Raw genomic sequence first — 21,996 nt, 5'->3', positions numbered from 1 at the left:
GCATGAATTGAAACCTAGATCTAAATTATTGAACTAAACCTAGTCCTAATTCTAATCCTAGAGAGAAGTGAGAGCTTCTCTCTCTAAAAACTAAAACTAAACTATCCTCATGTGTGTGTATGAATGAATCCCCCTCCCTCCTTCAATCCTTGGTCCTTTTGAGTGTTTTCCCGCCAAAAATCCAGCTCCAAATGGGTCCAGAAACCCTTCAAAATAGGCAGGCACGAGTTTTATTAAAGGAATCATGTGCGGACTGCGATGCGTACGCGCACAGCGTCCCTTGCCTATTTTGCGAGGTGCGCGCAAGCGCCTGGTGCGCGCGCGCGTCCTTGACCAAGATCAATTCTTTGGCTTTTCATGCTTCTCTCATCTTGTATGCTTCCTTCCTTATTTCTTGGATCCATTTCTAGCCTTTTCCAACCTGAGATCACTAGCAAATACATCAAGGTATCTTATGGAATCAAGGAGGAATTAAAATTATCAAATTAAAGGCTTAGAAAGCACGTTTTTACACTTAAGCACAAATAAGGGAGAGATCACAAAGTCATGCTAATTCATTGGCTAAATGTGAGAAAAGGTTAGCAAAATGCTCTAAATCCAACACAAGATAAACCCTACATATGGGGTTTATCACCTACGAGATAACAAAATAATAAGTGCAGGAGGCCCTCTATGGCTTCTTCAGTTATGGCTCAATGCCATCTTTGAGAATTTCATGACCAAACCCGAGAGTGGTCATACTGACAAGCAGTATATTGAAGGGTTTTGATTATCTGCGTACAAACCCAATTTCCCAAATACACAATCAGATGAGGATAGGTTTTAGGCTGTTTTCACCTTTTTTCATTCTTGTAAAAATTTTGAGAATGAACAATTGAATTTCACTCCTTTTCTGCTCCGCAACCGAGGCCCTGCCTGGTTAGATCGTTTTCTTTTTCCAAACTCATATGAAGGAAGTGAACTTGCTAAACGAAGTTGGGCACACCTATTAGCCATTCAGGTAATCCCCAAAGGATTATCTTTACAGAAAAAAGAAAAATTCAAGATAGCTTTGTATACTCCTCACCTGTCTGCCAGATAATTAGGATTTTCACAAGCCATTCCCAAACCTCAACCTCGAAACGATGACCCTTTCTGTCACCTCCTTCTGACTACCCAAGAAGACTTCGACTCTTGCCTCGCCATGAATCAACAGCGCAGGGATCGTTTTAATTTCATGGAGTATGAACGCAGTTCTTATATTACCAAGTCATGTGTTGAATGGTGGGCTACCTATTATGCTAGGTACACTCGTACCTTAGAAGACATTCAACAAACTGCAATCCAAAACGCCCCTGTTGCTGAGAGTTCTCTAAAAAGAACTCAGAAAAGGAAAGCTGAAACTGCTCGACCACCACCACCAGCGAAAAGCAGGAAAACTCCCACTAAAACTTCTTGAAAGGTAACTGTTCACACCCTGGGTCGAGCTATCCGATCCGGGATGTTCAGTAGTAAAGTGACCGACCTCTTCAGGTCAGACTATCTGACCTCTTCTTAAAGAGCTCGGCCAAATTACCAGGAAAGCCCAGTAAAGGGCCCAGATAGAGGAACACGACCCAAATCCAAAGGTAGCCCAAGCCTATAGAGATAAGGGCGGTTCCCTTGAAGATAAGATGACCTCACTCAAAGATAAAGATAAGATAAGATAACTAACTTATCTTATCTAAAGAGGTCACTCCACACCATTATAAATACACTAAAGCACCCAGGTATAACTCATACTCTGATTCTACTAAAAACCTGTTTAATACCCATGCTAACTTAAGCATCGGAGTCTCTTGCAGGTACCCCCCACCCTCCGGTGACAAAGGATCAGCAGTGCAGCCAGTCCCACAAGTCGGACACGACAGCTCCGGCCGCCACCCACTAGCCGGACACGTCATCTCCGACCAGTATAGAAGATCTCGTCCGAGATCGACCTACAATTTCAGGTAACCCTTGATAAACCCATATTTCATGAGTTCTTTTGTGCTTAATTTGAGTGATTTATACAATCCTTCACCCACTTATTCACATTAATTACATGATTTTACTTTTCCTTCCTTATTATGTCATATTGTGAAAAACATGTTTCCTAAGCTTTAAAAATTAATTATTTTAATTACCTTTATTTCCATTCGATGCCGTGATAGGTGTGTTGAGTAGTTTCAGATTTTCTAAGGCAGAATGAGTTAAAGGATGGAAAAGGAAACATACTAAAATGGAAGGAGAAAGCAAAACGGAGCTTTAAGGAAACTGGTATCCACGCGATCGCATGGATGATGCGATCGCGTGCCAAGCACGAATCAGCAGCGACGCGGTCGCATGACTGACGCGACCGCGCACCTTAAGCAGAACGCATATGACGCGGTTGCATGACTGACAAGACCGCGTGGCAAGGAAAAGCTCCAAATGACGCGACCGCATGACCCACGCGGACGCGTGACAGAGGCCACGTATCAGAATTTACAGAATACGCCCCCGGTGAATTCTGAAGCCCTTTTTGGCCCAGATCCAAGTACAGACAGCATAGACCAGAGGTTATAAAGTGTGGGAATACACCCATTCAAAGAGAGCTCGCATATTTTACCTTTCAATGATTTAGATTTAGTTGAGAGGGAGATCTTCTCTCTCTCTCTTTTAGGATTTAGGATTTCTTCTTGTTTTAAGAGTAACTCTGGATCCCAGGTTTAATGTTCTTTTATTTTAGTTTTACTTCTATTTATTTATTCCAACATTTGAATTGATTATTATAATTTGATTTATGAATTCTTCCATGTTACAGACTGTTATTTGAATTAATGATAATTGAGGTATTTTAGTTTATGATTGTTCTCTTCGATTTAAGTTACCATTGCTTCCCATCTATGGACATTTTTATTATTCCAGCAATTTTACTTTTTCCCCTTTTGGTTCTGGTTAAGAATTTAGTAACTCAACAGTTATTAAACTCAACATAATTGATAATCGTTATCTTGCTAATTGAGCTGAACTTAAGTAATCCCAACCTTTTCTTAGGAAATAAATAGGATTCAAAGGTCAATTTAATTAGTCCCTTGACTTTCCCTTGCCCTAGTACAGGTTGATCAAGTGGAGTTTAGATTCAACTTTCATTATAGTTGAGAGAGATAACTACGTTGGACCTCCAACTTCTCTTACCTTGCCAAAAGTTTGCTTTACAGTATTTATTTATTTTTAATTGCCATTTACTTTACCTGTCATTCAAATTACTTGCTTCTCATATTCTAAACCCCGATTACAACCTCTATAGCCAATAATAAGAACATACTTCCTCGCAGTTCCTTGAGAAGACGACCCGAGGTTTGAATACTGCAAGGCTTGGAATCCTGGAGTTTATTCTGACATTTATCATCCTGTGAGCCTAACAATATATTTAAAGTTGTTCGGAAGCTTTGCGTGCTTAGTTTAGGACTCGGAGGCTATTGGCATTCCAAGCACTGGTGGAGATTTTTGGACAAATTTAAACATAAGCCACCATAACAGGATACCCCTCCAATGTCCAACTTAAGGACTTTAACTAAAAGTGCTAGGTGGGAGACAACCCACCATGGTATGGTCGCTTCTTTTTCAATTTATTTCTTGTTATTTGCTTTCATTTTTCCTTTTTCATTTTAATTTATTAAACCTGGAATCATGCATAACATTCATATTAATCATTGCATTCTACATTTTTCATGCATAAAAAAAAAGGGATGCACGACGCGACCGCATGCCCTATGCGATCGCGTCAAATCGCGGAAAACACCACCCGCGCGGCCGCGTGACCCACGCGGCCGCGTGATATATATATCAGCGTAAGGATCCAACGAACAGAAAGTTAGGCTGAAATCGTGTGGCCCCTGTGCGTTTCACACAAATTGGCCCACGCGATCGCATGCACCATGCGACTGCGTCACTTGCACAATACCAATCCCACGCGACCGTGTGAGCGACGCGATCGCGTTGCATGGATTGCACATCACCCCAAAAGGAGACAGAGAGTTGTGCTAAAATGGCGCTAGAGTCATGCGTTTAGCACAAATTCCAGCGACGTGATCGCGCGACCCACGCGATTGCGTCACCCTTCTTTTCCCACTCTCATGCGATCGCGCACCCCACGCGATCGCATCACTCCCATTTTTGTCCCAACCACTCGACCGCGTGCCCCACGCGGCCGCGTGGATTCGAAAATATAACCCCCCAGCCCGCGAACCCTATCAGTCGCGAGCCCCCCACCCCCAACCCTCTTCTCCCTCTCTGCTCCCTCTCCCTCCAACCACCACCCAGCCGCCACCGCCGGCCACCCAGACGCCGCCGCACCCCCCTTCTTCTATCACTAACCCAAAACCCTCGCCGCCACTGCCCCCATCAGCCGCCACCGCGACACCGTACCCCGCCACCGCGCCGGACGCCGCCACAGCCACCTTCTTCCCCGTTCCACCCCTCCCGCCTACCAGGTTCCGCAAAATGCAACCCCCTTTTATCCGTTCGTCATTTTTCTATAATTTTTTCTGTTTCTGTTCATCATTAGGATTGATAGATATGCATGTTGTAGTGGATTTTTAGGTTGTTAGGTAGCTTAGGCTCTGGTTAGTGGATCTAGGTCTGTTTACTTGCACTGTTCCTGTTTATGTTTTATCATAACTGCAATTTTGTTGTTCCTGTGACCTCGTTCATATGTTGTGATTTCTTGCAATTACTGCTTGTTACTCTAAATTTTTCTGTTTCTGTAGCTAGTTTTTAAATTCATATGAATTGCTATGATTGCTGTTTATTTTCCGGGATAATCCAATTTTAGCCGGAATGCTGCCCAAATTTTTAAAATTTTTTTTCATTCATGTTTTGGTTTGGCATTTCTGAACCCTGTTTTACTCTGCTTTACCCAAACCATTTCATGAATGCTATGGCAGACTTTCTTATCCTCTTTGATTTCCAGGTTGTTAAACTGCATTTGTGATTCACTGATTCCAATTTTTACTCTCTTTATTTCTATTCGAATCAGCATCACCCTGTTTTCCTTGTTTGATTATGAGTACTTCTATTCTTACCTATGAATCCTTGTTATTTGGATTTTTTCTTCTCTATGCCACTTAATTTAACCCGCACTTTCCTAACTCACTAACTTTAATTTCCTAACTTCTTTTTCAAATTCTAACCATACTAACCCTTTTGATCTCTTTTCTGATTATTTTCACTTTCCTCTAACTTTCTAATCTGGAACAAACTCTGAAGATTTCAGAAGTCCTCCAGCAGTACACCACTGAGCAAATTAAGCAAAGGGGCTGGTTCTTTCTGGAGAGAACACTGACAGAGGTCAATTCATCTTGGGTACGAGAATTCTACTGCAACTACTATCTCACTACCCTAGATGCAGTGAACCTGAGCGGAAAACAAATTCTGGTCACTGAAGAGGCCTTAGAGGACATTCTCCGGCTCCCAGCCAAGTCTGATCAGCCTGATGGTTATTCAAAGGCTGAGGAGGACATGCGCCAGATGAAGTTTGATTGGGATGCCGTGAAGGCACGGATAGCTCTCGACCCAACAGTTCCTTGGGAGATGGGTCAAAACACTACCATGCCTAGAGGGATCAAGAGAGCATACTTGAACGATGAGGCTCGGTTATGGCATCAGATCTTGAGTAATTATGTGATGCCGAGTACTCACGAGATGGAGATCCCGGCTGCTATGATCACCCTCCTTTGGTGTGTCCTGGAGGGTAAGGACCTTTATCTGCCACGTTTCATTCGGCATTATATGGCCAGGGTCCATGTCCGAGGCACCCTCCCCTTCCCATATCTAGTTACACAGCTTGGCCGTCGAGCTGACGTGCCATGGGAGGATGCCGATGAGAGACCACCAACGGCGGATTGCAGGAAGATCATTCCGCACAGCCGGAACTTCTTAGCCCTGGGCCACAGACCAACACCATTCACTGCTACTGATGAGTCAGCCCCACAGTCTGCTGGACCCTCTTCCTCCACTGCTGCACCACCTACCCCTGCTACCACCACTGCACCTCCACCTGCCACAGAGCCAATCTATCATCTGGTGCACCGCTTGTTCCGACGACTTGACTAGATGGAGCGTCGCAACAAGCGGCGCTATGAGCACCTAAAGCCGATGATACGATCCGGCAACATCCCCTCCGAGCCCGACACACCATCCGAGGCATCTGAGGAGGAGGCGGATGCGCCCGAGGCAGAGACCCATCCCTAGGAGGCAGCACCTGCCGCACCATAGGCAGCGCTCCCACATCAGATTGAGGCTGCGGATCTTGAGATCCCGATCCAATCAGCACCTCCTCCATAGCAGCCAGACCCTCAGCCCACCACCACCACTGAGACCCCCGCTACCATTCTTCCCAGTGATGACACTCCTTCACACTCGGCTTGATTGAGCATCGAGGACGATACTTCCTTTTAAGTGTGGGGAGGTCGCCATCTCTGGCATTTATTTTGGTGAACCACTACATACTTTTTCTTTTATTTTGGGTATTTTTCTGTATTTTTCCTTTTACTGTTATTTTTTGAGTACTTATACATTGCTTTTATGTATTTTTACTCTATTTTCTGCATTTTGCATCTTTAGTTCATATTTTAGCCATTTAGTTTATTTTAGTTATTTAGTTTAGTTTGCAATTCTGATTTATTAGTGGATTAATTAGTATAGTTTACCCTTTTTAGCATAAGATAGTATAGTTAAAAATTGAAAAATATAAAAAGGAAGTAAGCTAGGAAATTGAACATATCAGATTTAAATCCACAAAACTTGTATATAGCATTACATGATGTAGTTAAGCTGACAACATTTCATCAAGGAGGAACATTAAAACTTTAAAAGCCACCCTAAATAATTTTTTTTATGAGAATAATGGGAATTTTTAACTAAACCTGTATACAATATATAAATGATATATGATGCTTGAGTTAGAGAACACACAGCCTGTGAGTCTTGAGCTTAAATTGTATGGTTGCATTCAAACCATAATTTTATTTCTGTGTGTTACATTTCTTTTTATTCTGATGTTCTTTCCTTTGCTTTAATCTATATGTCCAATTATAGAATATAGAATAGATACATGCCAAGAGAATGATTGAGGCCATCATTTGATTTTGGCTCACTCACCCCAAATTAGCCTACCTTTTACATCACCCTTGTTAGCCTCCTTGAGCCTTTTAAAACCCCTTTATTCTATTTAGCCAAATTACTAGCCTTAAGCAGAAAAACAAAAGAAAATCCCAAGTGAATCCTTGGTTAGCTTAAGATAGAAAATCATGAATAGAGTTAAATATGGGAAACCTTTTGGGAACATGGATGATAGAAACAAAAAGGTAAGAGAAGTTAAAAGAAATAAAATAAATTTGGGAAGCATGTTCATGAAAAAAATTCTAAGTGATTCAATTACCATGTGCATTAAAAAAAAAAAAGAAAAAAAAAGAGAGAGAAAGTTATTTTTTTTAGCATTTGAATAAAAGGGGATACAAAAAAAATTCCCCAATGCAAAATAAAAACAATGCACATGGGATAAAAATAAAAGAGTGAAACATGAGCATGTAACAATAAGTGGGATAATATGGGAGAATAGGTAGAGAAGTTTTATCTTGCTAAAAATGTATGTTAGGTGAGATTTTAGTCTAATTAAGGATTCGCTTATTAGCTCACTTAACCCTATACATAAATCCTTACCTTTACCTTGGCCCCATTACAACCTTAATTAAGACCTCATGACTTTTTGGTATGCCTATATTCTATAATTGTTGATTGGTTAGATGAAAAACAAAGCTATAGAAATTAAGAATAAAAAGAAAAATAGAGTGAATAAACCCAAGAAACACTGAGTGACTAGAGAGTAAACACAAAATCCAGTGAGGGTTCAATAACTCATCAACATATATCTGGGCTTAATTTACTAATTGTTTTGCAAGTATTGTACAATGTTTTCTTTCCCATCTCATTTGCTAAAATGCTTTATTATTTAAGGGTTGGCTATATATATATATATACATGACTCCTTGAGAATGTGAATTAACTTGACTACATGTAAGCTTTATATATGAGTGCGTGCCAAGCACGAATCAGCAGCGACGCGGCCGCATGACTAACGCGACCGTGCGCCTTAAGCAGAACGCATATGACGCGGTCGCATGACTGACGCGACCGCGTGGCAAGGAAAAGCTCCAAATGACGCGACCGCGTGACCCACGTGGACGCGTGACAGAGGCCACGTATCAGAATTTACAGAATACGCCCCCAGCGAATTCTGAAGCCCTTTTTGGCTCAGATCCAAGTACAGACAGCATAGACCAGAGGTTATAAAGTGTGGGAATGCACCCATTCAAAGAGAGCTCGCATATTTTACCTTTCAATGATTTAGATTTAGTTGAGAGGGAGATCTTCTCTCTCTCTCTTTTAGGATTTAGGATTTCTTCTTGTTTTAAGAGTAACTTTGGATCCCAGGTTTAATGTTCTTTTATTTTAGTTTTACTTCTATTTATTTATTCCAACATTTGAATTGATTATTATAATTTAATTTATGAATTCTTCCATGTTACAGACTGTTATTTGAATTAATGATAATTGAGGTATTTTTAATTTATGATTGTTCTCTTCGATTTAAGTTACCATTGCTTCCCATCTAAGGACATTTTTATTATTCCAGCAATTTTACTTTTTCCCCTTTTGGTTTTGGTTAAGAATTTAGTAACTCAACAGTTATTAAACTCAACATAATTGATAATCGTTATCTTGCTAATTGAGCTGAACTTAAGTAATCCCAACCTTTTCTTAGGAAATAAATAGGATTCAAAGGTCAATTTAATTAGTCCCTTGACTTTTCCTTGCCCTAATACAGGTTGATCAAGTGGAGTTTAGATTCAACTTTCATTATAGTTGAGAGAGATAACTACGTTGGACCTCCAACTTCTCTTACCTTGCCAAAAGTTTGCTTTACAGTATTTATTTATTTTTAATTGCCATTTACTTTACCTGTCATTCAAATTACTTGCTTCTCATCTTCTAAACCCCGATTACAACCTCTATAGCCAATAATAAGAACATACTTCCTCGCAGTTCCTTGAGAAGACGACCCGAGGTTTGAATACTCGGTTAACAATTTCTAAAGGGGTTTGTTACTTGTGACACCCAAAACGTTTGTACAAAGGGATTTTTGTCGGTTTAGAGACTATATCTACAACGCAACTATTTCTATGAATCTCTTTACTGGTAAAAATTCTCTCGTCAACCCTCGGAACATTGGCGCCGTTGTCGGGGAACTTGGAAGTCATCCCATCACAATGGCGGACGACCACGACAACGACCACGATTCAGATCTAGAGGATAGAACACCGCACAAAAATGCGGGCAATACGCTGAAAGATACCCCAGAATCTAACGGGGACAAAAACTCATCAAATCCAGGGGTGATAGAAGCACTTCAAGATCATTTAAAGCAACTCGAAAAAGAAACCTAGCACCAACGAGAAGTTGGGAAGGATCTACAAAGAGAGGTAAGGCGACGCCGAGAATTAGAAGATAAACTTTTAAAACTCGAAGCCGATCTCAAAGCCAAAGCTACTTGGACCACCCCTGAGGACAACTCTCACAAAGATCAAGATCCATTCACTAGGGAAATCATGAAGACCAAAATCCCCAAGGACTTCAAACTTCCGGATATGACTTTATACGATGGCACTACAGATCCCAACCATCACCTCAGCAATTTCAGAAGTAGAATGTACCTCACCGACGCCTCAGATGCAGTTCGCTACAAAGCTTTTCCAACGACTCTCACAAAAACAGCAATTAGATGGTTCGACAACCTACCTCCGAAGTCCATCTCAAGCCAAAAAGTTCTTGGCCAGATTTTCCATCCAAAAAGATAAGGCTAAGCACACCCCCAGACTATTAGGAATCAAGCAAGGAGATCGAGAAAGCCTTCGCAACTACATGGAAAGATTCAACAAAACATGCCTAGACATACAAAGCCTACCAACAGAGGCCGCCATCATGGGCCTCATCAATGGCCTAAGAGAGGGACCTTTTAGCCAATCTATATCAAAAAAGTACCCTACATCTCTGGACGAAGTGCAGGAACGAGCAGAAAAATACATCAACATGGAAGAAAATTCTCGACTAGGAGAAACTTCAAAATCTAGATTCACCTACCGAGACAAAGATAAAGAGTCCAAAAAGAAGGAAGATCGACAAGGAAAAAAAATTAAAAAATATCATAATTACACCCCTCTTAGGGTGTCCCTGGTGGATGTTTACAAAGAAGTCTGCCACACAGAAAAAATACCCCCAGCTCGACCACTCAAAGGCAAAAGAGGAGGAGAAAACCGGAATGAATATTGTGAATACCATCGAGTCCGTGGACACTCCACCAACGAGTGCTTTGACTTAAAAAACGTTATAGAAAAATTAGTGAGAGAAGGAAAACTAGATCGATATCTGGCCACTCGGGACGATGAGCAAAGAAAAAGGAGAAGAGACGAGGAGGTTGGACGAACCGAGCGATCACCTCGAACACCAGAAAGACATGTCCATATGATACACGGAGGGTTCGCAGGAGGAGGAATCTCCAAATCATCTCACAAAAGATATCTCAAAGAAGTATATCATGTCGGAGGAAAGAAGGAAGAACCCGACATTCCCGCAATTACATTTACCAAGGAAGATGCATCCGGCGTCATCTCAGGACACGACGATCCCATGGTCATCACCATTATACTGGCAAATGCAAATCTCCATCGCACACTGATAGATCAAGGGAGCTCTGCCGACATCTTATTCAAAACTGCCTTCGACAAGCTCGGTCTGGAAGATAAATAACTCAAAGCATATCCAAACAGCCTGTTCGGACTGGGAGACACTCCAGTGCAACCACTGGGATACGTTTCGCTACACACAACCTTCGGAAAAGAAAACCAATCCAGAACACTCAAAATAAACTACATCGTGGTCGACATGAGTTCAGCCTACAACGCCCTAATAGGTCGGACAACATTAAATCAACTCGGTGCAATAGTTTTAACTCCACATCTATGCATGAAATTCCCAACTACAGAAGGGATAGCTACGATAAAAGCAGATCAAAAGATGGCGCGCCGCTGTTATAACGAAAGTCTAAACCTCAGAGGCAGAGGAGAAGAATTCCACACAATCGAACTTGGTGGAGTTCAGAGACGAGAAGAACTCCGTCCACAACCTGAAGGTGAACTAGAGAAAGTCCAGATCGGAGACATCCCGGACAAAACAACCAATATTGGCACGATTCTAAAAGGAGACATAAAAGAATCACTCGTACAGTTCTTACGAGAAAATGCCGATCTCTTTGCGTGGAAGGCTGCAGACATGCCAGGCATAGACCTCGAGTTAATGTGTCATAAACTAGCAGTCTACCCTGGATCTCGGCCAGTACAACAGAGGCGTAGAAAGCTCAGACCCGAACGATCCTAAGCTGTGGAAGAGTAGGTACAAGCTCTACTGGAGGCAGGATTCATAAGAGAAGTCAAGTACCCACTATGGTTAGCTAACATCGTCTTGGTAAACAAATCAAACGAGAAGTGGCGAATGTGTACTGACTATACTGATCTCAACAAAGCCTGCCCAAAAGACCCTTATCCACTCCCAAGTATCGACGCCCTGGTAGATGCCTCCTTCGGATATAAATACCTCTCGTTTATGGATGCATATTCCAGATACAATCAAATCCCAATGTATCCACCCGATCCAGAAAAAACCTCGTTCTTAACACCAAAAGCAAACTACTGCTACATTGTGATGTCTTTTGGTCTCAAAAATGCGGGAGCTACTTATCAAAGGCTAATGAATAAAGTCTTTTCGGATCATATCGGAAAAGTCATGGAAGTCTATGTGGACGACATGTTGATAAAGACACAAATTGAAGAGACATTATTGTCCGACCTAGTCCAAGTGTTCGACACTATAAGGAGGCATGGCATACGACTCAATCCTGCAAAATGCACCTTTGTAGTAGAACCTGGCAAGTTCTTAGGTTTTATGCTCACACAAAGAGGAATTGAGGCAAATCCGGATAAATGTCAAGCCATACTCAACATAAAGAGCCCAACTTGTGTCAAAGAGGTACAACAACTCAACGGGAGATTGGCAGCCTTGTCCAGATTCCTAGCGGGATTAGCAATAAGATCTCTTCCCTTCTATGCTACTCTAAGGAAAGGAAAGAGGTTTGAATGGACAACGGAGTGTGAACAAGCCTTCCAATATTTCAAAAGATTTCTAGGACAGCCACCTATCCTATCTCAGCCACGAGAAGGAGAACCACTCATATTATACCTCGCGGTGGGAAGTCGGGCAGTAGCCTCAGCACTAGTTCGAGAAGACGATAGAGGGCAACAACCCGTATACTTCACCAGTAAAGCATTACAAGGATCCGAGCTGAACTACCAAAAAATAGAAAAATTTGCCTATGCTCTCATACTAACATCTCGACGACTTCACCTGTACTTCCAAGCTCACACCATTAAGGTTCGGACCAAGCAGCCCATAAAAGGGATATTGTAGAAAACAGATCTAGCAGGCAGAATCTTACAATGGGCAGTTGAGTTGTCCGAGTTCGACCTTCAATACGAAGCTCGGACATCCATCAAATCACAATACTTAGCCGACTTCATTACAGAATTTACAGACACCATAGAAAGTCCCACAGAATGGAATCTCTACATGGACGATTCCTCGAATAAGACTGGAAGCAGCGTAGGTGTGATAATTGAAAGTAATCAAGGAACCCAAATCGAACTCTCTCTCAAATTCGGGTTCCCTGCCTCAAACAACTAGGCTGAATATGAGGCACTACTAGCTGGTTTAAAGCTGGCTAAAGAAGTCGGATCTCAAAGACTCATTATCTTCAGCGACTCACAGGTGATCACTTCACAAATAACGGGGAGGTACCAAGCTAAGGACCCCACTATGAAAAAATACCTGGGTAAAACCAGGGAATAGCTCGGACAACTCCGGGAATATGAGATCCATCACATACCCCGTGAACAGAATGCTCGAGCTGACGCACTCTCAAAACTAGCCAGCACCAAACCAGGAGGCAACAATAGAAGCCTCATCCAGGAAATACTACAGAACCCGTCAATCTCGGAAGAGGAAAAAGTCCTAGCCATAACAGGTCTAGATCAAGGATGGATGACTCCTATAATTAACTACCTCAAAATAGAAACACTTCCTACAGATGAGAAGGAGGCAAAAAGGTTAAAACGAGAGGCACAATACTACACTATCATAAACAATACTCTCTACAAAAGAGGAATCTCAATACCATTGTTAAAATGTGTACCGACTTCCAATACGAAGGAAATTCTAGAAGAAATACACATTGGCATCTGTGGCAATCATCTCGAAGCACAAGCACTCGCCAAAAAAAGTACTTCGGGCAGGATTTTATTGGCCAACTCTACAAAAGGAGGCCACAAAGTTCGTAAAGACATGTCCACCATGTCAAAAATATGCCAACTTTCACATCGCCCCGCCAGAGGAGCTCATCAGCGTAACCTCACCTTGGCCATTTGCAAAATGGGGACTCGACCTTCTCGGACCCTTTCCTCAGGGATCGGGACAAGTTAAATTCCTCATAGTAGGGGTAGACTATTTCACAAAGTGGATCGAGGCAGAACCCTAGCTAACGCTACTTCTCAAAGAAGTCAAAAGTTCCTATATAGGAACATTTTCACAAGGTTCGGGGTCCCATACTCCATCACCACAAACAATGGCACCCAATTCACAGATACAGGCTTCAGAAAATTAGTAGCCGACTTGAACATAAAGCACCAGTTCACTTCCGTCGAATATCCCCAAGCCAATAGACAAGCCGAAGCTGCCAACAAAATCATATTGGCTGGGCTAAAACAGAGATTACAAGATGCAAAGGGAGCTTGGGCCGAAGAACTCTCACAAGTCCTATGAGCATATCGAATAACGCCACATTCCACCACAAAGGAATCACCCTTCCGATTAGCATACGGAACGGAGGTAATGATCCCAGTAGAGATTGAGGAAGGGTCGCCTAGAGTGGTCCATTACAATGAAGAAGCCAACTCCCAACTTCAAAGGGAAGAGCTCGATCTACTTCCTGAAATCCAAGAAAGAGCTCGGATCAGGAAAGAAGCACTAAAACGTCGAATGGCTTCCAGAGATAATCAAAAGGTAATGCCAAGAGGTTTCCCTGAAAATGATCTCATCCTAATCCGAAATGATATCGGAACAACTCGACCCGGGGAAGGAAAGCTGGCAGCAAACTGGAAAGGACCCTACCAAGTCATAGAAGTACTTGGGAAGGGCTACTACAGACTGTCTGAACTCGAGGGGCGAGAGCTTCCTAGGTCATGGCACGCCTGCAACCTAAGAAGGTACTATAGCTAGGAATGATAAAGGATCTCAGCATAGGGTGTACTCTTTTTCCTGAAAAGGTTTTTTAATGAGGCACCAAGTTGAGATCCACAAATTATCCGACTTAAAAGGGTAAAAAATCCACATGTACATATTTGTATTTTCTTTTGAATAAAATATGTTTAGATATTCTACAAATTCTCAAGCCGCATTAATCTGAAACATTCATCGTCCGATTATAAAGCAACAGATCGGCAAAAAGTGAAAATCGAATTCACTGCATGATCGCGATCAAGACCAACAGAGATGAAAACCAAATTCATCAAAAGGTCGACCAAGCGAGAATTAAACCCAATTTCTACAAATCGGCAAAGATGAAAATAGAATAATGCAAGAAGTTATCGAAAGTGATCCATAGAAAGGACCTGACGAGGTCTTAATGGATTGCTAAATATTAACTTAAAGACTGGCCGACATTAAGAAAGTCGGACCAAGTCAACCCAAGTTATAAGTAAACCCTGGAAAGAGGTCTGGCCAACCCTATAAAAGAGGATTACTTTAACTTAGAAGGGCTCGACATAACGAAGTCGGCCCAAAACATAAAAGTTATAAAAGTAATCACTGAAAGAGACCTGAACAAGGTCCAAGAAAGAGGATTACAAAAATATTTTAGAAGGACCCGACATGACGAAGTCGGCCCAAAACATAAAAGTTATGAAAGTAATCCCTAAAAGAGACCTAAACAAGGTCCAAGAAAGAGGATTACAAAAATAACTTAGAAAAACTTGACACGAAGAAGTCGGTCCAAAACATAAAGCTACCAAAATAATCCTTGAAAGAAACCTAAAAAGGGGTCCAAAAAAGAGGATTATCAAACAATAGCTCGGACGAAACCAACATAACGAAATCGGCGACCTTAGTGTTATACAACGAAAAGTTCCAGCACTACCAAAAACCTAAAAAAGGTGCCAATATAAGATAAAGATCGACATGATATTAAAGGCGTGGAGATATAATAAAAATAAGTTCAAAGAGGCTACCCAAATCAGCCCCAAGAACTTGGAAGCTATTTGTTGTTTTTCAAAATAAGGTTGCTAAAAAAGCAACTGAAAAGTGTCAACAGTCAGCAAAACATCAATTCCAAAATAAAGAGTTTAACAGCCCACAAGCCAGGCAATATACACAAACAAAGAGAAATTTCAGCTAAGATCCGCAACCTTCTCGGCAGCATCAGCACGGGGTGAAGGAGGGCGAGCCTGGAGAGGCACTGCATCCACTGTGCCATCATCCCTATTCAAAATTTGGCAATCAGGATCTAATTCTGGATGAACAACCCCAGCTGGAGGAACTGTAGAAGTCGACACTTTGGCAGCAGGTGCAGAGGAAGGTTCGACATCATCATCATCCGGGTCGTCAGGGACAATTTTACCATCCCTCACAATATTGTCCAGGCTGAAGAGAGTAAGGTCGACCTCAGGAGCAAGAACTCGAACCTGCTCCCTTAGGTTCTCATAAGCAGCATTTACGCTGCCAACAAGGTGACCCTGGAGCTCGGAGTAGTCAACTTGGGCAGACTCCAACTCCTCCCTCAGACGCATTACCTCCTGATAGAATGTGACGTAGCTGTCTTTATGCCTCAATGTCGTGTCCTCGGCCAACCTCATAGAAGCTGCCAAAGCAAGAGAGCTAGCCTTCTCGTTCTTCAGCTCCTTCTCCAGTTTGGCCACTTTCACTTCAAGCTCCTCCTTCAAGCCCTTCATCCGATCAAACTCCTGTTTATCCTCCTCCACGAAGGCTTTGGTAGCATGAAGGGGAAGATTTTGGGCAGTTCGATACAGGGCAGCTCCCATATGTGCCATCTTAATGCTACTCCGAGTTATAAAATCTAAATGGCGAAGGAGGGATACATCATCCATAGGGAGGGCACCATAAGGACTGATATGCTGATCGACAAACTCCACCGCATCAAAGTTAGGAGCATCAAGGCTGAAAGGCTCAATTGTTTTCTATTTTTTGTTGGGAGGAGCACCAGAAGTAGCGACGGAAGTCTGTGGAGGGTCAGCCAGACGAACCCGAGGAGTAGGGATCACTTTCCTCGGCCTAGGAGAACTTGGCACGGGCGGCTTCACCAGAACTTGAGAAGATCCCTCTCCTGCCACCTTGGCCGACATGTGTTTAGCAGCAGCAGCCTTCCTTGCCTTCTTGAAAGCCTTCATAGACTCATTATTTTTAGACATCTCTGAAAATAGAACCAACCACAGTAATTGGTTACAATCACAAAAGAGGAAACAAAGCTAAAAACAAGGATAAAACAAGTCAGACAGTACCCAACACAGTTCGGACTAGGGAGGGGTCCCCCAAAAACTTTTTGGTATTAAGGTGGGGAGGTTCCCCCCATATATCTTCAAGAACAATTACAAAAGCCCGCTCAACCTCATCAAGTATCTCCCAAGTATAAAGAGACACTGTCACATTCTGTTGCCATTTGATGAGCGGATAATTTATACGCTTTTTGGCATTGTTTTTAGTATGTTTTTAGTAGAATCTAGTTACTTTTAGGGATGTTTTCATTAGTTTTTATGTTAAATTCACATTTCTGGACTTTACTATGATTTTGTGTGTTTTTCTGTGATTTCAGGTATTTTCTGGCTAAAATTGAGGGACTTGAGCAAAAATCAGATTCTGAGGTTGAAGAAGGACTACTGATGCTGTTGGATTCTGACCTTCCTGCACTCAAAGTAAATTTTCTGGAGCTACAGAACTCAAACTGGCGCTCTTCCAATTGCGTTGGAAAGTAGACATCAAGGGCTTTCCAGCAATATATAATAGTCTATACTTTGGTCGAGTTTAGATGACGTAAAAGGGCATTGAACACCAGTTTTATGCTGCTGTCTGGAGTTAAACGCCAGAAACACGTTACAATCCAGAGTTGAACGCCAGAAATACGTTACAAACTAGCATTCAACTCCAAGAATGACCTCTCCACGTGCAAACTTCAAGCTCAGCCCAAGCACACACCAAGTGGGCCCCGGAAGTGGATTTATGCATCAATTACTTACTTCTGTAAACCCTAGTAACTAGTTTAGTATAAATAGGACTTTTTACTAGTGTATTTGACATCTTTTTGATCATCTTGGGACGTCAAGTTCTTAGATCAGAGGGGCTGGCCATTTGGCCATGCCTGAACCTTTCACTTATGTATTTTTAACGGTAGAGTTTCTACACTCTATAGATTAAGGTGTGGAGCTCTGCTGTTCCTCATGAATTAATGCAAAGTACTACTGTCAGCATTTGGACCATTTTCACAAGAGGATAGGATGCAGCCATTGACCACGGTGATGCCTCCAGATGATTAGCCATGCAGTGACAATGCATAGGACCATTTTCCAGAGAGGATGAAAAGTAGCCATTGACAATGGTGATGTCCTTACATAAAGCCAGCCATAGAAAGGAGTAGGACTGATTGGATGAAGACAGCAGGAAAGCAGAAGTTTAGAAGGACGAAAGCATCTCTATACGCATATCTGAAATTCTCACCAATGATATACATAAGTATTTCTATCCTTATTTTCTATTTATTCATTAGTATTTTCGAAAACTCCATAATCAATTATTATCCGCCTGACTGAGATTTACAAGATGATCATAGCTTGCTTCATACCAACAATCTCCGTGGGATCGACCCTTACTCACGTAAGGTTTTATTACTTGGACGACCCAGTGCACTTGCTGGTTAGTTGTATCGAAGTTGTGAATGAAAAACGATTTATTAAGATGTGCGTACAGAGTTTTTGGCGCCGTTGCCTGAGATCGTAATTTTGTGCACCAAGTTTTTGGCGCCGTTGCCGAGGATTGTCGAGTTTGGACAACTGACGGTTCATCTTGTTACTCAGATTAGGTAATTTTCTTTTTGTTTTATTTTCAAAAATTTTTCAAAAATCTTTCAAAAATTTCTCATCTGTTTTCAAAAAAAATAATAATAAAAATTCCTTTCAAAAATTTTTATTATGTTCTTCAGAATTTTTAAGAATGAATTCTAGTGTTTCATGAAGCATGTTGAAGCCTGACTGGCTGTAAAGCCATGTCTAAATTCATTTAGACTAGGGCTTCCAACCCAACATTATCAAGAGCAAGCTAGTTGTTGCTGATCCACCTGCTGCTGTTCCTGATCCACTTGATTTACATGCTAAAGCTTGACTGGCTATTAAGCAATGTCTAACCCTCAGATTGGAGCTTTAGACTAAGAGTACAAGATTCCTGGAATTCATATTAAAAATTTTGGAATCCTTATTTTTCTTTTTCAAATTAATTTTCAAAAAAAAAAATACAAAAAAATTAGAAAATCATAAAAAAATCAAAAATATTTTGTTTTTCTTGTTTGAGTCTTGAGTCAATTGTAAGTTTGGTGTCAATTGCATGTTTTAAAGTTTGCATAAAATTTTCGAAAAATTCATGCATTCATAGTGTTCTTCATGATCTTTAAGTTGTTCTTGGTAAGACTTCTTGTCTGATCTTCATATTTTCTTGTTTTGCATCTTTTCTTGTTTTTCATATGCATTCTTGCATCCATAGAGTCTAAACATGAAAGATTTCTAAGTTTGGTGTCTTGCATGTTTTCTTTGCATATAAAAATTTTCAAAAATATGTTCTTGATGTTCATCATGATCTTCAAAGTGTTCTTGGTGTTCATCTTGACATTCATAGCATTCTTGCATGCATTCATTGTTTTGATCCAAAAATTTTCATGCATTGCATCATTTTCATATTTTTCTCTCTCATAAAAAAAATTCAAAAATAAAAAAAATATCTTTCCCTCTTTTCTCTCATAAAATTCGAAAATTTGAGTTGACTTTTTCAAAAATTTTTAAAATCTAGTTGTTTCTTATGAGTCAAATCAAATTTTCCATTTAAAAATCTTATCTTTTTCAAATCTTTTTCAAAAATCATATCTTTTCCATTTTTTATTTTATTTTCGAAAATTTCAAAAATCTTTTTCAAAATATTTTCAAATTCTTTTTCTTAATTTTATATCATATTTTTGAAAATCACATCATCAATTAATGTTTTGATTCAAAAATTTCAAGTTTGTTACTTACTTGTTAAGAAAGATTCAAACTTTAAGTTCTAGAATCATATCTTGTGATTTCTTGTGAATCAAGTCATTAATTGTGATTTTAAAAATAAAATCTTTTTCAAAAACTAATTTCAATCATATCTTTTCAAAAATATCTTCTTATCTTATCTTTTTCAAAAATTTGATTTTAAAATATCTTTTCTAACTTCTTATCTTCTTATCTTTTCAAAAATTGATTTTCAAAATTTGTTTTAACTAACTAACTAACTTTTTGTTTGTTTCTTATCCTTTTCAAAACTACCTAACTAACCCTCTCTCTCTAATTTTCGAAAATATCTCCCTCTTTTTCAAAAATTCTTTTTAAATTAACTAATTGTTTCAAAATTCAATTTTAATTTATTTCTTCTTTTAATTTTCAAAAATCAGTAACTCTTTTTCAAAAATTATTTTCGAAAACCTCCCCCTCTCATCCTCTTCTATTTTTATTTACTAACATCTCTTCCTCACTCACCAAAAATCCGAACCCCCTCTCTCTCTCTGAGTTCAGATTTTCTCTTCTTCTTTTCTTCTACTCTTCTTTTCTTCTACTCACCTAAGGGAACCTCTATACTGTGGTAAAAAGGATCCCTATTATTATTTTTCTGTTCCCTCTTTTTCATATGAGCAGAAGCAAAGACAAGAATATTCTTGTTGAAGCAGATCCAGAACCTGAAAGGACTCTGAAGAGGAAACTAAAAGAAGCTAAATTACAACAATCCAGCAAGCACCTTTCAGAAATTTTCGAACAAGAAGAGGAGATGGCAGCCGAAAATAATAATAATGCAAGGAGGATGCTTGGTGACTTTACTGCACCTAATTCCAATTTACATGGAAGATGCATCTCTATCCCTACCATTGGAGCAAACAATTTTAGGAGGACGTGAATCCCAAGGAGGAAGACCTCTTGGGATGTCCAGTGATCAATAAGGAGTTTCCCTTTGAGAAACCAAAGGAATCTGAGGCTCATCTAGAGACCATAGAAATTCCATTAAACCTCCATATGCCATTCATGAGCTCTGATGAGTATTCCTCTTCTGAAGAGAATGAGGATGTTACTAAGGAGCAAGTTACCAAGTACCTTGGTGCAATCATGAAGCTGAATGCCAAATTATTTGGTATTGAGACTTGGGAAGATGAACCTCCCTTGTTCGCCAATGAACTAAGTGATCTGGATCAACTGACAATGCCTCAGAAGAAACAGGATCCTGGAAAGTTCCTAATACCTTGTACCATAGGCACAATGATCTTTGAAAAGGCTCTGTGTGACCTTGGTTTAGGGATAAACCTCATGCCGCTCTCTGTAATAGAGAAACTGGGAATCTTTGGGGTGCAAGCCGCTAAAATCTCATTAGAGATGGCAGACAATTCAAAAAAATAGGCTTATGGACAAGTAGAGGACGTGTTAGTAAAGGTTGAATGCCTTTGCATCCCTGCTGATTTCATAGTCCTAGATATTGGGAAGGATGAGGATGAATCCATCATCCTTGGAAGACCCTTCCTAGCCACAACAAGAGTTGTGATTGATGTTGACAGAGGCGAACTAGTCCTTCAATTGAATGAGGACTCCCTTGTGTTTAAAACTCAAGGACATCCTTCTGTAAACATGGAAAAGAGGCACAGTAAGCTTCTCTCAAAACAGAGTCAACCAGAGCCCCCACAGTCAAACTCTAAGTTTGGTGTTGGGAGGCCACAACCAAATTCTAAGTTTGGTGTTGAACTCCCATATCCAAACTCTAAGTTTGGTGTTGGGGAGTCTCAATAATGCTCTGAATATCTGTGAGGCTCCATGAGAGCCCACTGTCAAGCTATTGACATTAAAGAAGCGCTTGTTGGGAGGCAACCCAATTTTTATTTATCTAATTATATTTTTTATTAGTTATATGTCTTCATCGGTTCATGGTCATGTGGAGTCACAAAAATAACTAAAAAAATTGAAGAAAAATCAAAAACAGCATAAAAAAATAGCACACCCTGGAGGAGTTCACTGGCGTTCAAACGCCAGTAAGGAGCATCTGTCTGGCGTTCAACGCCAGAATAGAGCATGGAGCTGGTGCTGAACGCCAGAAACAAGCATGAAGCTGGCGTTCAACGCCAGAAATATGTTGCATCTGGGCGTTGAATGCCCAGAACAAGCATCAGTTCGGCGTTTAAACGCCAGAATTGCATGCAAAGGCATTTTACATGCCTAATTGGTGCAGGGATGTAAATCCTTGACACCTTAAGATCTGTGGACCTCACAGGATCATCTCAGGATCTGTGGACCCTACAGGATCCCCACCTTCCCTCCTCATAATCCTAGTTTTTTTTACACATCTTCTTCTTCTACTATTCCTTCTTCTTTTGCTCGAGGGCGAGCAACATTCTAAGTTTGTTGTGGTAAAAGCATTGCTTATTTTGCTTTTCCATAACCATTGATGGCACCTAAGGCCAGAGAAACCTCAAAAAAAAAAAAGAGAAGAGAAAAGGGAAGACAAAAGCTTCCACCTCCAAGT

The sequence above is a fragment of the Arachis ipaensis genome, chromosome B06 (genome assembly GCF_000816755.2).
Source record: "Arachis ipaensis cultivar K30076 chromosome B06, Araip1.1, whole genome shotgun sequence".
NCBI lineage: Eukaryota > Viridiplantae > Streptophyta > Magnoliopsida > Fabales > Fabaceae > Arachis > Arachis ipaensis.
Note: the sequence above shows the minus strand (reverse complement) of the source record.